Source organism: Bos javanicus, chromosome 26 (assembly GCF_032452875.1).
Source record: "Bos javanicus breed banteng chromosome 26, ARS-OSU_banteng_1.0, whole genome shotgun sequence".
In the NCBI taxonomy this organism is placed as follows: Eukaryota; Metazoa; Chordata; class Mammalia; order Artiodactyla; family Bovidae; genus Bos; species Bos javanicus.
The window spans coordinates 50,730,130-50,742,865 of record NC_083893.1 but is presented as its reverse complement, the minus strand read 5'-3'; positions in this window follow the sequence as shown (position 1 = coordinate 50,742,865).

Sequence of the window (12,736 nt, the reverse complement as noted above, 5' to 3'; positions counted from 1 at the left end):
GCTCACGATCCAGCATTCTGTATGTGTTACTGCATTCTACTAATATTTTATGTAAGATTTTTACACTGACATTCATAAGCAAGACTCGTTTGCAGTTCTTACGTTTGTTCTCCCTTTGTAGAAATTGAATATCAACCTTGTTCTGCCTTCATAAACATTGTCTGTAAGCTTTCCTTCTTCTATACTCTGAAACTGTTTAAATAGCATTAATTATTGATTCTGTTTAAAGGAGTTAGCATCTTTGTAATATTGAATCTTTCTATCCAGGAATATGGCAGTTCCTTCTCTTTTTTCCCAGTCTTCTGGAAGCAGTGACAGAGTTATGTTTTCCTAGAAGATTTTGCACACTGTCCCTGTGAAATTGGCTAATTTTAGGGGTGGATAGTCCTTCAACATCTTCCACTATTTCCTCTACAGCAACTTGTCCGTTGAGACATCTTCTCTCTTCTGGGGTAGATTGTCACTTTACATTTTTCTAGAAAGCATCCATAAAGCAAAGTACTCTCTTAGGATTTTAAATTTTAAGTCTCTATGTGGTTTTGCCACCATCTATTATTTCGTGTATTTGTGCTTTCTCAATTTTTCTTAATTAGCGACAGGCTAACCATGTGTTGAATTTACTTATCACGCTTTGGTTCTTCTGTTTTCTAATTATTGTCTATTATTATCTTAATTATTTCCTTGCATTTTTCTTAGGTTAAGGTCATTCTATTCTAAAACTCAGGTTAGAAGGCTAATATTATGCTTGGTTTATAATCACAAGCATTTATTTTACTTTCAAGCACTGTCTTTGGCAAGAAGGAGCATGACCTCCCCTCTGGTTATTTCGCAATACTCTATTTAATGGATTTAAGTTTTGATTTCTTCTTGAATCTGAGAGTTGTTTGAAATATTCGTGCACGCTAAGTTGCTTCAGTCACGTCCGACTTTTTGAGACCCCATGGACCCCCAGGCTCCTCTGTCCATGGGATTCTCCAGGCAAGAACACGGGAGTAGGTGGCCATTTTCTTCTCCAGGGGATCTTCCTGACCCAGGATGGAAGCTGCATCTCTCGTCTCCTGCTTTGGCGGGCGGGTTCTTTACCACTAGCGCCGCCTGGGAAGCCCCTAGAATGGCTGAGCTGTAGATGCGCTTTGTCTTACGATCAGACAGCTGTCTCCACTGTTTCTACTTTGGGAGACTATACTGAGGAATTTTTGGTAACCCATCATGATCAAAGAATCGAATGTTCCCTGGGTACTTGAAAAAAAAGTTTATCCTCTATTTTCAGCAAGATATATATACTATAGCTAGATATCTGAATCTGAGGACTCATTAATGTATAAAACCTTACATTTGTCTGCTGGATCTGTCCTTAACTGAGGCAGAATTAAAGTCTCCCATATGAACGTTTCTCTTCTTTCTCAATTGGTCTTTTCAGGTTTGGTGCTGAGCTTGCCTGATCCCGGATGCTGTCCCAGTTTCCTCCTTCCTCCTCCTTCTCTGGCCTCCGTCTCCTGTATGTTGTCCCCGGCTTCCGTCTCCTGTATGTTCTCTCCAGCCTCCGTCTCCTGTATGTTCTCTCCGGCCTCCATCTCCTGTGTGTTCTCTCCGGCCTCCGTCTCCTTTTTTCTGTTCGAGCTTCCATGTCCCTTAATCGTGAGCTTCTTTCAACAGCAAGCTCCGATTTGAGTCTTTTTCATCCAATCGGAGGGTTTGGTCTCTTTATTTCTCTTGATATTAAATTGGTCTTATTACATATTTATCTTTGCTTCTGTTTTATTTCATGCATATCTTTATTTATATTCTAAAGTTTTACGCGGAGCTTTCTGTCTTTACTGTTTCTCGTCTTCTTGTTTTAGCACATCACCATGACGGCCCCACCTTGGTGCCGCGGGCTCCCCCGACACCGAGGAGGACATGCCTGCAGGGGAAGGTGTCCTGGCTTCTGCGTGACCACGGTGCTCAGGGTGTATTCCACTCCACCGACCCCGGTCCTTCCTGTCCACCAGTCAAACTTCACGGGTAACATCTTGATTTACCAGGGGTCTAGTCTACACATTTAGATATCCTTCTAGATACATCAATTTTAATGATTTTTTAAAAGCTGTTTTCTACCTTTGTTCCCTCCCCTCCCTTCACAACTGTCCTCTGAGATGACTTCTCTGTGACTCCTTGGCACTCACCTCTGTCCCGCGGCCCTAACCCCCAGAGGCGCCTGCAGAGCAGCCCAGGCCCCTCGCTCTGGGCGAGACGCTCCTGCCCCCGTCACTCTCCCATGACTGGAGACTTCTCCTGGGGTCTTCAGGAAGTGCTCTTAGGGCCACATTTCCTGAGCTTTTGCAGTAATTTGGGCGGTAGTTTGGCTGAATGTAAAATTCTCAGCTTGGAGCTTCTGGGTAGGGTTGCCAGGTAAAACACAAGAGGTCTCATTAATTGTGGATTTTAGTAAAACAACAAATACCGTTTTTCAGTACATACCTAAGTCATGCACTAGTGGGTCGGTGAAGTATTTTATGAGACATATTTATACAAAAACGAACTCTTTATATGCAATTCCAATGTAGCTGGGTGTCCTCTGGTGTATGTCTGATTTTTGTTAAGTCTGCCAACGCAGTTCTAGATCAAGATAGAGGACTGGAGACACAAGCCCTCCCTCTCTTAAGTCTGCACAGGTGACAGTGCCTGGGGCGGGCAGTGAAGGCGACGCCCCCGAGGACAGAGCACGTGCAGCAGGGGAGGGGGGCAGAGGGGGAGGGGGGAGGGGGCAGAGGGGGAGGGGCAGAGGGGGAGGGGGCAGAGGGGGCGGGGGGGGAGGGGGCAGAGAGGGGGGAGGGAGCACTGGGGGAGGGCGGAGGGGGCAGAGCGGAGGGGGACATGAGGGACAGAGGTGGGAGGGCACGGGGGAGCGGGCACAGGGGGGACAGGGGACATGGGGGACAGAGGAGGGAGGGAGGAGAGAGGGGGAGGGGCAGGGGGAGAGGAGAGAGATGGGGGAGGGGCAGAGGGGGGAGGGAGGAGAGGGGGGGAGGGACAGAGGGGGAGGGGTAGAGGGGGGAGGGGCCCCGGGGTAAGGGGGACCTGGGGGACAGAGGGGGAGGAGCAGAGGGGGAGGGGGAGGGGGGCACAGAGGGGGTAGGGGGGAGGGGCAAGGGGGAGGGGGGAGGGGGAGGGGGTAGTGGGGAGGGGCAGAGGGGGAGGGCCGGGCTCTGGAAAGGGGAGGTCAGGCCTCACGGGCACCAGAGTCCCCCCTGAGCAGTGGGGCTCCATGCTCAGCCTGGCCACATGGTTTGTTCTTGGGAGAAGATGCAGCCAAGGGCCCTGGCCCAAGACTGCAAGCAGCTGGCTGGCCAGGGGTCAGGTCAGGGGTGAGGATGGCCCTGTGGGACCATTGAGGGCCAGGCTCAGCCAGAAGAAAAGGACATGTGATCTCCTGGAGGTGCTGCCGGATCAGGGTGCCGAGCACGTGAACAGGAGCCCCAGGCCCCACCGATCTAAGGACAGCAATCTCCACGGGGGCCCAGAAACTCTTTGGGACCAGATTTATAATAAACCTCGGTCAGATCACACCTGAAGCTCAACTCTGACCCACAACCTCAGCGTCCAGACCAAACCTGCCAGGACTGTCACCTTCCCCCACCCAGCTCTAACCCACCAGGAAGGTCACGGGCTCCCCAACTCATCTCGAGGACGCAGCGTCCCAGGGCCCCCGAGCCCCTCCCACTGGGAGGCTTTTCACCCCTCGGATTGACTTTAGGTTTCCACCAAACCCCGGTGACCTGAACCCCGCTCCAGAGCACCTGGGGATCCGCCCTCTGTGCCCGCCTGGGGTCTCTGGCAGCACCCTCGTCTAGGGGCGCAGAGAAAGGAGGCGCCTGTGCCCCCCTGGTTCCTGGGCTGAGCCTGCCTGGGCCCCACTGGCTAGCGATAGGGGGGGCAGGCAGCCTGTCCCTCCCCACCCCCGGCTGCCCAGGCCGGAGTGACCACTCTCGGGGGCACAAGTGGGCACGGGTGTGAGTGGTGTAAGCACAGCTGGCCAGAGCAGCGTGTAGAAGGCCTGGCCCTGTCCCCCACCTGGACAGCAGGGAGCACCTCTTCCCTCCGATGAACCTCCTGGTGGGCTGGGGTCTGCGCAGGGCCCACGGAGCCTGCTGGGTCACTGTGGTTGTACCTTTCTTTTTTTTAAAAAAAAAAAAAAGCAAAAGAATAACAACAATGAGATCTCTAAACCAACTGATAATTGAATCAAGAAAAAAAATCAAAGGAAGAGTCAACATACAAAATCAGCTCTGGGAAGGGGAGACTAACCGCAGATGCAGAAAATTACAGCTCCTCAACTGTGTCAGCAGTTCTGCGCTAATGACGTGAAACCCCGGACGCAAGGAGCAGTTCTCGAGGAAGCCAAGGTGACCGGACACTTCACACAGTCAGACACACAAAGGTCAAAAGCACAGGCAGCGTGGTCCACGTCATTCGTCACTAAGGAAACGCAAGCTCAAACCACGATGAGATGCCATTTCACACCTGCGAGAACAGTTAAAACCGCAGACAGTAGCACCAGGGGTCACCCAAGCGTCGCCCAATATCCAGGGCATTCCGGGGACAGGGCATCCTCCAGCCTCGGTGGACATGAAAAGTGGTGCAGTCTTTGGGGGAAGAGTTTGCAGTTTCTGTGAAGCACGTGTGCACCTGCCCTGGACCTCGGCCTCCGCTGCTCAGCTTTTACACCAAAGAGATGGAAACACTCGTCCAGGGGCACCGGCAGTGAGCTCGTGGTGACCTTGTGTGTAACACCCGGGCCTACACCACAGAGTCCGGCAGCAGCGGCGCAACCGCGCGTGCTCAAGTGAGCACCTCGAGGCCGCGTCAAGGAGGCTGGACTCCACGGAAAGACGGAGCCAGACGAGAGGTGACGACCCACGGTGCAGAGGGCAGGCCACCGACACCCACGCGCACGCGGCGCAGGACCAGCGGCAGCGAAGGCAGGGAGGCCGGGGCGGGGGGCGCCGTGTTCTCAGCGCGGAGGCTGCAGCGACGCTGCTGGGCTAACCCACACGTGCCCGGGCTGACGGGCGCCGCGCGGCGGTGCTCGGACGGCGCGCACCTGCGCCAGGAGGAGCCTCGGGAACGTAGGGCAGGCGCCGCCGGCCCGCGCTCTCTGCTTACAGAGGAGCTAAAGCAGCAGGAGGCAGCTTCCAACTTCATAAGGAACTACTGAGCCGGAGAAGAAAGACTCCTTCAGGACAGAAGGTCTCGGACGCAATCCTGGGAGACCTCACCGCTCGGGAAAATGCCCCCGACTTGCGAGACGAGGCAGCTGACGGCTCTGACTCAACACCCGGCTCTGCCCTCGCCTGCGGAGCGGCAGGCGCAGCTCCGGGGGCTCAGAGCTGGGAGGTCAGGGCTCCCCCTGTGGAAAGGCGAAGGCGGGCGGGCAGAGAAGCGACCTCAGGCGATGCTGTCATCATGCCGTGTGACGCGCACCAGCTGCAGATCTGACACGGAACCTGATTCACTTCTCTGCCCGTCAGTGGATCCCAGGTCCTCCAGCCTCAGGCCTCATGGAAATCCACCAGTCTCCTCAGCAATGGGCCAACGGGTACCCTACCCCCCCACCAGCTATTAGAGAATCAAGCTTCTACATGACATGTCAGAAATCATGGGATAGAGCTAACAGAGTGCCCACATTCTAGGAATCAGCGAACTAAAATGGACTGGAATGGGAGAATTTAACTCAGATGACCATTATATCTACTACTGCGGGCAGGAATCCCTCAGAAGAAATGGAGTAGCCATCATGGTCAACAAAAGAGTCCGAAATGCAGTACTTGGATGCAATCTCAAATACAACAGAATGATCTCTGTTCGTTTCCAAGGCAAACCATTCAATATCACGGTAATCCAAGCCTATGCCCCAACCAGTAACGCTGAAGAAGCTGAAGTTGAATGGTTCTATGAAGACCTCCAAGACCTTTTAGAACTAACACCCCAAAAAGATGTCCTTTTCATTATAGGGGACTGGTATGCAAAAATAGGAAGTCAAGAAACACCTGGAGTAACAGGCAAATTTGGCCTTGGAATATAGAATGAAGCAGGGCAAAGACTAATAGAGTTTTGCCAAAAAAATGCACTGGTTATAACAAACACCCTCTTCCAACAACACAAGAGAAGACTCTATACATGGACATCAGCAGATGGTCAACACCGAAATCAGATTGATTATATTCTTTGCAGCCAAAGATGGAGAAGCTCTATACAGTCAGCAAGAACAAGACCAGGAGCTGACTGTGGCTCAGACCACGAACTCCTTATTGCCAAATTTAGACTGAAATTGAAGAAAGTAGGGAAAACCACTAGACCATTCAGGTATGACCTAAATCAAATCCCTTATGATTATACAGTGGAAGTGAGAAATCGATTTAAGGGCCTAGATCTGATAGATAGAGTGCCTGATGAACTATGGAATGAGGTTCGTGACATTGTACAGGAGACAGGGATCAAGACCATCCCCATGGAAAAGAAATGCAAAAAAGCAAAATGGCTGTCTGGGGAGGCCTTACAAATAGCTGTGAAAAGAAGAGAAGCGAAAAGCAAAGGACAAAAGGAAAGATATAAACATCTGAATGCAGAGTTCCAAAGAATAGCAAGAAGAGATAAGAAAGCCTTCTTCAGTGATCAATGCAAAGAAATAGAGGAAAACAACAGAATGGGAAAGACTAGAGATGTCTTCAAGAAAATCAGAGATACCAAAGGAACATTTCATGCAAAGATGGGCTCGATAAAGGACAGAAATGGTATGGACCTAACAGAAGCAGAAGATATTAAGAAGAGATGGCAAGAATACACAGAAGAACTGTACCAAAAAGATCTTCACGACCCAGATAATCACAATGGTGTGATCACTGACCTACAGCCAGACATCCTGGAATGTGAAGTCAAGTGGGCCTTAGAAAGCATCACTATGAACAAAGCTAGTGGAGGTGATGGAATTCCAGTTGAGCTATTCCAAATCCTGAAAGATGATGCTGTGAAAGTGCTGTACTCAATATGCCAGCAAATTTGGAAAACTCAGCAGTGGCCACAGGACTGGAAAAGGTCAGTGTTCATTCCAATCCCAAAGAAAGGCAATGCCAAAGAATGCTGAAACTACCGCACAATTGCACTCATCTCACACTCTAGTAAAGTAATGCTCAAAATTCTCCAAGCCAGGCTTCGGCAATATGTGAACTGTGAACTTCCTGATGTTCAAGCTGGTTTTAGAAAAGGCAGAGGAACCAGAGATCAAATTGCCAACATCTGCTGGATCATGGAAAAAGCAAGAGTTCCAGAAAAACATCTATTTCTGCTTTATTGACTATGCCAAAGCCTTTGACTATGTGGATCACAATAAACTGTGGAAAATTCTGAAAGAGATGGGAATACCAGACCACCTTACCTGCCTCTTGAGAAATTTGTATGCAGGTCAGGAAGCAACAGTTAGAACTGGACATGGAACAACAGACTGGTTCCAAATAGGAAAGGGAGTACGTCAAGGCTGTATGTTGTCACCCTGTTTATTTAACTTATATGCAGAGTACATCATGAGAAACGCTGGGCTGGAAGAAACACAAGCTGGAATCAAGATTGCCGGGAGAAATATCAATAACCTCAGCTATGCAGATGACACCACCCTTATGGCAGAAAGTGAAGAGGAACTCAAAAGCCTCTTGATGAAAGTGAAAGAGGAGAGTGAAAAAGTTGGCTTAAAGCTCAACATTCAGAAAACAAAGATCATGGCATCCAGTCCCATCACTTCATGGGAAATAGATGGGGAAACAGTGGAAACAGTGTCAGACTTTATTTTTATGGGCTCCAAAATCACTGCAGATGGTGACTGCGGCCATGAAATTAAAAGGTGCTTACTCCTTGGAAGGAAAGTTATGACCAACCTAGATAGCATATTCAAAAGCAGAGACATTACTTTGCCAACAAAGGTTCGTCTAGTCAAGGCTGTGGTTTTTCCTGTGGTCATGTATGGATGTGAGAGTTGGACTGTGAAGAAGGCTGAGTGCTGAAGAATTGATGCTTTTGAACTGTGGTGTTGGAGAAGACTCTTGAGAGTCCCTTGGACTGCAAGGAGATCCAAGCAGTCCATTCTGAAGGAGATCAGCCCTGGGATTTCTTTGGAAGGAATGATGCTAAAGCTGAAACTCCAGTACTTTGGCCACCTCATGCGAAAAGTTGACTCATTGGAAAAGACTCTGATGCTGGGAGGGATTGAGGGCAAGAGGAGAAGGGGACGACAGAGGATGAGATGACTGGATGGCATCACTGACTCGATGGATGTGAGTCTGAGTGAACTCCGGGAGTTGGTGATGGACAGGGAGGCCTGGCGTGCTGCAATTCATGGGGTCGCAAAGAGTTGGACACAACTGAGCAACTGATCTGATCTAAATAAGAAAAGGTGAAAATAATCAATCTTGCACTGAATTCAAAAACTAAAAATACAGGTAAGTTAAGCAGACAGAAGGATAAGAACTAAAGAAGAAATGACTTAAAAAATAGAAAATGATCAGACCAATAAATAAATCCAAAAGTTGGTCCTTTACAGAAGGAATAGAATAAAATAAAAAATAAGTTAGCTAACAACCAGGAAAAAGAGAGACACAGGAGATTAGGAAATGAGAAGCAAACAAAGTGAGTCAGGAGGAGCCAGGTGCCACAAGTGAGAGCGTTGTCAGAGCCCCAGCACATCCTCACGCGTGTACCCGTGTACGCATGTGTCAGAGCCCCAGCACACCCTCACGCGTGCACCCGTGTATGCATGTGTCAGAGCCCCAGCACACCCTCACGCATGCACCCGTGTACGCACGCACACACACCCGCAGAAGTGAGAGCGTTGTCAGAGCCCCAGCACAGCCTCACGTGTGCACCCGTGTACGCATGTGTCAGAGCCCCAGCACACCCTCACGCGTGCACCCGTGTACGCATGTGTCAGAGCCCCAGCACACCCTCACGCGTGCACCCGTGTACACATGTGTCAGAGCCCCAGCACAGCCTCACGCGTGCACCCGTGTACGCACGCGCACACACACCCAGATGCCGGAACATATGTGCACACGTATGTATCCACACCAACCATACACACACAGAAACACATGCACACATCACTCAGCAGCTCAAAACAAGAAAGAAAAAGTTCTGTTCCACAGGCTCTGGAGAACCTTTAAGGAACACATAATTACAATGTTATGAAACCAGAGTGGGGGGTGGGGAGAAGGGAAAAAGAGAAGTTTCTAAATTGTGTTTGGGAAGAAAGCGCAGAACAACCTTATGCTCCAGGGTGAGGCACAGAGGGCAGGTCAGATGTTTGCAGGAGCAGGGCCTTCCCTCCCTCAGCAGCTGGAGCTCCGGCTGTGACCAGGTCCTTCTCTCCCCACCCTCCTCCACCTCTCCCCCTCCTCCCTCATCCCCTCCCCTCCCCCTCCTCCCCCTCCACACCCCCACCTCCCTCCCCTCCTCCCCCAATCCCCGCCCCGTGAAAGGCACCCCCAGGCCCTGTGTTACCCTCGCCCACCCTTGCCAACGACACAGAGGACCTCTGCGCCACCCGCGGTGACCTGATGCCACCCTAATGTACCATCAGGTGCCCAGGGGAGTCCTGCTCCTGGTGGGCACAGGCGTGCAGGTGAGTCTGAGGTGAGGAGAGGCCCACGGGACCCCCCCCTGGGCAGACGCTGGGCCGTTCTGTCCGGGCTCCTCCAGGCGCGCACGTTTGGAGGGAGGGGATGAGAATTACAGGGGTGAATACCTGGCGTCCCACAATTTCCAACTTGATTTTTGGGCAAATAAAGCAAAGAGCAAGGCTGACCTGAAATGCCTTTGCTAAATGACACCATCCCGCAAAGATAACTTTGCTTTCCAGTCTTCTTAATGTTTAAGGCAGCTATAAACCTGGAAACACAAGTTTTAATATTTAATACTCCAGGACTCTGGAAGTCTCTTACTACACAGTGTCTGTGAGACACTTCCTTGGTGGCAATAAATATTTTGTAACTACTGTGCACACGGTGCCTGATGTCTTTATGAATAAACAAAGACTCGTTTGAGAACCATCTGTGAGGACTAATCGCTGGCTAATTTGGCGGGGACTTGAGCCTTCTCCCTTCAAGGTGGCGCACCGCTCTGCACCCAAGGAAGAATGGTATTTAGGTTCAAAGTGAAATCCAGAGGGAGCATTTGTCATGCATGGACCTGTGTATCCATATTTTATCAAGCACTGGGCTCTACACTTTTCCTAAGAAAGCTGTGTCAGAAAGCATGTCAGATGTCTGTCCCTTCCTCCCACTGCCCTTCAGTTCAGTTCAGTTGCTCGGTCGTGTCTGACTCTTTGCAACCCCATGGGCTGCAGCACTCCAGGCCTCCCTGTCCATCACCAACTCCCAGAGCTTACTGAAACTCATGTCCATTGAGTTGGTGATGCCATCCAACCATCTCATCCTCTGTCATCCCCTTCTCCTCCCACCTTTAATCTTTCCCAGCATCAGGGTCTTTTCAAATGAGTCAGGTCTTCTCATCAGGTGGCCAAAGTATTGGAGCTTGAGCTTGAGCTTCAGCATCAATCCTTCTAATGAATCTTCAGGACTGATCTCCTTTAGGATGGACCGGTTGGATCTCTTTGCAGTCCAAGGGACTCTCAAGAGTCTTCTCCAACACCACAGTTCAAAAGCATAAATTCTTCAGTGCTCAGCTTTCTTTATGGTACAACTCTCACATGATACATGACTACTGGAAAAACCAAAGCTATGACTAGACAGACCTTTTTTGGCAAAATAATGTCTTTGCTTTTTAATACGCCATCTAGGTTATTCATAAATTTTCTTCCAAGGAGCAAGCGTCTTTTAATTTTGTGGCTGCAGTCACCATCTGCGGAGATTTTGGAGCCCAGAAAAATAAAGTCTGTCACTGTTTCCATTGTTTCCCCATCTATTTGTCATAAAGTGATGGGACCAGATGCTGTGATCTTAGTTTTCTGAATGTTGAGCTTTAAGCCGGCTTATTTACTCTCACTTTCATCAAGAGGCTCTTTAGTTCTTCTTTACTTTCTGCTGTAAGTGTGGTGTCATCTGCATATCTGAGGTTATTGATATTTCTCCTGGCAATCTTGATTCCAGCTTGTGCTTCTTCCAGCCTAGCGTTTCTTGTGATGTACTCTGCATAAAGGTTAAATAAGCAGGTTGACAATATACAGCCTTGACATACTCCTTTTCCTATTTGGAACCAGTATGCTGTTCCATGTCCAGTTCTAACTGTTGCTTCTTAACCTGCATACAGGTTTCTCAAGAGGGAGGTCAGATCGTCTGGTATTCCCATCTCTTGAAGGATTTTCCACAATTTATTGTGATCCACATAGTCAAAGGCTTTGGCGGAGTCAATAAAGCAGAAGTAGATGTTTTTCTAGAACTCTCTTGCTTTTTTGATCATCCAACAGATGTTGGCAATTTCATCTCTGGTTCCTCTGCCTTTTCTAAATCCAACTTGAACATCTGGAATTTCATGGTTCATGTACTGTTGAAGCCTGGCTTGGAGAATTTGAGCATTACTTTACTAGAGTGTGAGATGAGTGCAATTGTGCGGTAGTTTCAGCATTCTTTGGCATTGCCTTTCTTTGGGATTGGAATGACACTGACCTTTTCCAGTCCTGTGGCCACTGCTGAGTTTTCCAAATTTGCTGGCATATTGAGTACAGCCCTTTCACAGCATCATCTTTTAGGATTTGAAATAGCTCAGCTGGAATTCCATCACCTCCACTAGCTTTGTTTGTAGTGATGTTTCCTAAGGCCCACTTGACTTCACATTCCAGGATGTCTGGTTCTAGGTGAATGATCACACCATCGTGGTTATCTGGGTCGTGAAGATCTTTTTTGTACAGTTCTTCTGTGTATTCTTGCCACCTCTACTTAATATCTTCTGCTTCTTTTAGGTCCATTCCATTTCTGTCCTTTATTGTGCCCATGTTGGCATGAAATGTTCCCTTGGTATCTCTAATTTTCCTGAAGAGATCTCTAGTCTTTCCCATTCTACTTTTTCCCCCTCTATCTCTTTGCATTGATCGCTGAGGAAGGCTTTCTTACTCTCCTTGCTATTCTTTGGAGCTCTGCATTCAAATAAGTATCTTTCCTTTTGTCCTTTGCCTTTAGCTTCTCTTCTTTTCTCAGCTATTTGTAAGGCCACGTCAGACAACCATTTTGCCTTTTTGTATTTCTTTTTCTTGGGGATGGTCTTGATCCCTGCCTCCTGTACAGTGTCACAAACCTCCATCTGTAGTTCATCAGGCACTCTATCAGATCTAATCCCTTGAATATATTTCTCACGTCCACCATATTAAGGGATATGATTTAGGTCATACCTGAATGGTCTAGTGGTTTCCCCTACTTTCTTCAACTCTGAATTTGGCAATAAGGAGTTCATGATCTGAGCCACAGTCAGCTCCTGGTCTTGTTTTTGCTGACTGTATAGAGCTTCTCCATCTTTGGCTGAGTTTCCTACAACGGAAAGGATATCTTTTTTGGGTGTTAGTTCTAGAAGGTCTTGGAGGTCTTCATAGAACCATTCAACTTCAGCTTCTTCAGCATTACTGGTTGGGGCATAGGCTTGGATTACCGTGATATTGAATGGTTTGGAATGGTTCGTTTGGAAACGAACAGAGATCATTCTGTCGTATTTGAGATTGCATCCAAGTACTGCATTTCGGACTCTTTTGTTGACCATCATGGCT